Source organism: Capsicum annuum, chromosome 4 (assembly GCF_002878395.1).
Source record: "Capsicum annuum cultivar UCD-10X-F1 chromosome 4, UCD10Xv1.1, whole genome shotgun sequence".
NCBI classification, from domain to species: domain Eukaryota; kingdom Viridiplantae; phylum Streptophyta; class Magnoliopsida; order Solanales; family Solanaceae; genus Capsicum; species Capsicum annuum.
The window spans coordinates 218,592,246-218,597,797 of record NC_061114.1 but is presented as its reverse complement, the minus strand read 5'-3'; the positions used below and the strand labels follow the sequence as shown (position 1 = coordinate 218,597,797).

At 36.1% G+C, this 5,552-nt stretch overlaps 1 non-coding gene across 1 annotated transcript; it reads right to left on the bottom strand.

The window, feature by feature from the left end:
- Nucleotides 1–575: 575 nt before the first annotated feature.
- LOC124898380 lies at nucleotides 576–676 on the bottom strand. Its single transcript, XR_007055345.1, has one exon. It is a non-coding gene; the product is annotated as a U6 spliceosomal RNA (small nuclear RNA).
- Nucleotides 677–5,552: the final 4,876 nt, after the last annotated feature.

The following is a 5,552-nucleotide window of genomic DNA, read 5'->3' as shown; positions in this document are numbered from 1 at the left end:
TAATTTTTTTATTATTAGTATAATTTCATCTTTAATTTAATATTTAAATAAATAATATTTAGATATATTATATAACTTAAATTCGTCCTCTACTTTATAATATATATATACATACCCGCTCGATTTTTTCATATGAGGCTGACCCGCCTAATTAATAAATCTTCAATATTGCTCTTTTTCCGCAATGACAAAAGAAATTAGATACCATTTTAAATAATGAAAAAAAAATAGTGAAGAGTCATTTAAAGGTCATATTTGTGCAGTTTTGAATATTTAAAGGTCATATTTATGCACTGTCAAAGTTTAAGGTCATATTTATGTATTATGCCCTTAGATTTTAAGCTGGACGCGCCCAGTTTTGTGTGTTGAACACGCGTTTTGCCACGTAGAATTGGATAGTTAAAGGTTATATTTGTGCACTGTCAAGTTTAAGGTCAAAGTTATAATTTGATGTCAAATTTAGGATCATTTTTATGTATTAACTATTACGTAAACTTGTAAACTACTATACATACATGGAAACGAGAGAGTACTAGTCACATACATAACCATTTTTTGATTTGTAAGTGCCATTCTTGTACAGGGCCATACTCGATTTGTACGTGTCCTTCTTGTGCAGAGCCCATGCTAATCTTCTCTATACTGTTTCAATTTTATTGAATGTCCCCGAAGGAACAGTACTAGTCACATAAATTCTAGTAAATACTATGGAAAACGAAGAGCAATCAGATAAACTTTGTGAAGAGAGTTGTCTTGAGTTGTATACAATTTCATCAACTAAGTCAAATCATATCATAGACATATACTCAATTCAAGTGGGTACCAGCAGGACTTGATAATTACTTGTGATTGAAAAGTCAGCCCAATGGTCTTCTTGTCTTCATCTATAATTTACGTCTCATTTAATGTAATTTTGTCCTGTTCGTGTTGAAAATGTTTGTTGTATGTTACAACTTACTTTGGCTTGATTAATGTATATCTTATTTTCTTTTTTTTTTTAAAAAAATAAAAATGTATATCATGTATATATTTTGGATAATCTCAGTTCCATCGAAATTTCTGTTCTATATTTCCTTTTTACATTTATTTAAATGACTCCTTCCTTACACTCATCGGCTCTTCTATCCATTGTCTAATTATAATTGTGTAACTAGAGAGTATTGACAATACATAGTGCTTTTTCTATACTTTTATTCATAATGGGGTCGACTGAATTTAGATTCACACCAAAAGACCTACATTAATTGTTTAGACACACCCTAATAAAGGCGATTTCATATAATCTGAAGGTCAAAGTGATTACGAAGTGTGTATATATATCCAGAGTATACGATCAAATAATCTTATGAAATTTCATTAGTTGTAGACGGACGCGCCATTACTTTAGCAAAAATGGCTACTTCATGGAGATTATATAACACTCCATAACGTGATTAAGAAAAAACAATTCCACTTTTAATTAGTTGCAGTCTTACAAACCTTCGTGTTCCTAAGATAATTTCTTACATATCACAACAACAATGTTGATTAAACATGTGTTAGATTCAGACAGACAGAATAAAACAAACCACAAGTAAAAGAAAACAAGAACAACACAACAGATTTATGTGGAAACCTTTGTAGGAAAAACCACAGACAGAGGCAGAGGAATTTCACTATGAAAGGAAAGGAGTACAATGTGGAGAATGTGCGTATTTTTCGAATACACAAAATAACCCACTAAATGCACTTATATAATACGTGCATACAAATAAGTCATAGGCCCAAAAACATAAAGGTCCATATCGGCCCGAACCCTATGCTACCACCACAGACCTCATTGAAAATTACAAATATGGGTCGCACTGCGAAGCTTTCAGGTCCGGCTCAACATAATTTGAGTTGCAACTCTAACAATATCCACGAATTATAATTCAGAACTCAAATCTATTTCAATGCAAACTCTCTACCTCTTCCACAAAAGCCCCTAAGGGCACATCTCAACAGCTAACACCAACCAAGTCCAAGCAATGCTCAAACTTGGCACTTGGTAGTGTCTTGGTCATCATATTAGCAAGATTTTCATGGGTACTAATCTTGCTTACCACAATATTACCACGAGCAATAATTTCACATTCAAAATGATACCAAATATCGATGTGCTTTGTCCTCTCGTGAAAGATCTAATCTTTCATAAGGAAGATAACACTATAAACTGTCACAAAAGACCGTAGTAATCTGTAAGTCTTTGTTAAGTTCACCAAATAGACCCTTCAACCAAATGGCTTCCTTGAAAGTCTCTGTAATAACCATGTACTCTACCTCGGTAGTTGACAAAGCAACCGTAGTTTGTAAAGTAGCTTTCCAACTGATAGCACAACCACCAATGGTGAAAACATAGCCTGTAAGGGACCTCCTTTTATCATGGTCTCCTACAAAATCAGAATCAACATACCCGATTACTCCATCTTCATTTCGCCCAAACTGCAAATAAACATCAGCAGATCTATGCGAGTATCTGAAAATCCACAGAACTTCTTTCCAATGTTCTTTGCCAGGATTTTTCATGTATCTGCTAACTACACTGACAGCATAAGATAAATCTGATCGGGAACACACCACGCATACATAAGAGACCCAACAGTACTAGAGTATAGAACTCGAGACATATAGTCACGCTCATCATCTGTCTTTGGAGATAAAGTAGCCGAGAGTTTGAAGTGAGCTGCCAATGGAGTACTAACAGGCTTGTATTTTGCATATTGAACCTGTGAAGCACTTTTTCAATATATCCTTTCTGACTCAAGTATAACTTATAGTTTTTTCTATCCCTCATAATCTCCATGCCAAGAATCTCTTTGCTGCTCTTAGATCCTTTATATAGAACTCCTTACTGAGCTGAACTTTGACTTTTATTATCTCTCTCATATCCTTAGCTGCAATCAGCATATTATCAACATACAAAAGAAGATATACGAATGAACCATCACTTACTTCCTTAAAGTAGACATAACTATCATAGCTGCTACTCCGAAACATATGAGAGGTCATAAAAGAGTCAAAATAGTCAAACCTTTTATGCCACTGCCTGGGCGACTGCTTTAATCCATAAAGAAACTTTTTCAGCAAGCTTACATAGACCTCCGTTCCTCAGACTACAAAGCCCTCTGGTTGTTGCATATAGATGTCCTCCTCAAGTTCTCCATGTAAGAATGCAGTTTTGACATCCAACTGCTCAAGCCCAAGCAATGCTCGAATCGAACTTTGATTTACAACTGGAGAAAACACATCTGTAAAGTCAATACCCGAAACCTGACTGTAACCTTTAGCAACTAGTCTTGCTTTGTACCTAGTATCTTTAGATCCCGATGTTCCTTCTTTCATTTTGAATACCCACTTGCAACGGATAATTTTCTTATCTTTAGGCAAACTCACCAGATCTAATATGCCATTTTTATGAAGTAATTCCATCCCCTCCCGCATAGCAATCATTCATCAGCCAGAATCATCAAAACTAACTGCCTTTGAGTAAGAAGAATAATCTTCACCGGAATCAATACCTTCTGCTACACTCAATGCATAAGCAACCAAATCAGCTTCAGCATATTTCTGAGGAGGTCTAATATCTCTTCTAGGCCTGTCTTTAGCAACAGAATATTATGGCGCCACTGATGGTGAAGAAAAAATAATATCACTCTGTATCTCCGGGCTAAATTGAGAAGTAGGCACTATTGTAGACTCTGCTCCAATCTGCAATTCATGTCACTAAGCTCATCTGAAAGCAAGACACTAGATTTGAAGGGAGCCCGAAGCATGGCAAATTCATCAAACACAACATTCCTGCTAATTATAACCTTTCTGCTTTCTGGACACCAAAGCTTATAACCTCTAACACCAGGCTTATAACCCATAAATAAGCACTTGACGGATCTAGGCTCCAACTTTCCATTATCAATATGAGCATAAGTAGGACATCCAAATATGCTCAAATCAGAATAACTAGTAGGAGTACCAGACCATACCTCTTGTGGAGTCTTTTTATTAATTGCGACTGAGGGAGAGCGGTTAATAAAAAGACAAGTTGTGGAAGCAGCTTTGACCCTAAAAGACTTGGGTAAACCAACATTAAAGATCATACAACGCACCTTTTCCATTATAGTCCTATTTATTCATTCAGCCATACCATTCTGCTCTGAGTATAACGAACTGTCAAGTGCCTCACAATTTTTTTTGACTTGCACAGAGCATTAAATTCATTAGAACAGAACTCTAAACCATTATCGGTCTGAAGATGTTTTACCTATTTCCATATCTGCTTTCCAATCATAGTCTTTCACTCCTTAAAAGTAGGCAATACAATCATTCTTTTGCTTCAGAAAGAATACCCAAACTTTTCTGGAATAGTCATCAATAATAATCAACAAGTAATTAGCGCTTCATATATAAGGTATTCTAGCAGGACTGCAGAGATTAGAATGAATGTAATCAAGTGCGCCCTTAGTTGAGTGGATGCCTTTAGTGAATCTGACTCTCTTCTGCTTCCCAAAAATGCAGTGCTCACAGAACTCCAGTTTGGTAATACTCTGCCCATCAAGAAGTCATCTCCTTCTTAGTTCAACCATCTTATTTTCACTCATATGCTCGAGGCGCATATACCAAAGTTTAGCAGCACCACTTTCTGATAAAGAGAAGGTAGAAACAGTTGCATCACCTGTAACAGTAACATACAAATTTGCAGACTTTCTCTGTCCTTCATCACAACAAAAGAACCTTTAGTAACCTTCAGGACTCCACCTTCACCAGTGTACCTATAACCATTCGAATCAAGGGTACTCAAGGAAATAAGATTTTTCTTCAGGTCTGGGACATACCGCACATCACCAAGTGTCCTCACAACCACATCAAATATCTTGATCCTGATTGTTCCAACACCAGCTATCTTATAAGGTGCGTTACTTTCCATCAACACAATATCTTTAGAGACTATTTCATATGTTGTAAACCAATCCCAATTACAATACATATGAAACGTGAAAGCTGGATCAAGAATCCAATCCTCGCAAAGTTTGGAGTTACCATAAAAAACTATCAAGAGTTCTCCATCACTACCGCCATCTTCAACAAAACTGGCTTCACCGAACTTCTCTAATTGGTTTCCCTTTGTTTTTGGATCTTTTCTTTTCTCTCTATTTTGTAATTTCCAACACTTGAATTTGATATGGCCCTTCTTCTTACAGTAATTACAGGTTTTATTTCTGTTTCTGGATTTTGACCTATTCCTGTCATCACCCCTAAAATTCCTCTCACGAGTCATTCCTTCTCAAACAATGAGACCATTTCCGTGAGTCTTCGACCCATTCACTAGATGCTTCATCTTCTCTTTAGAGAACAACACATCATAAACTTCATCAATCGTCAGGGTATCACGACTATATAAAATCGTATCCCTAAAGGTCGTGTATGATGTAAGCAGCAAACACAACAAAATCAACCCTAGATCTTCCTCATCGTACTTAACCTCCAGAGTCTCTAAATCTGAGACGATTTCCTTAAATACAGATAGGTGATCCTCC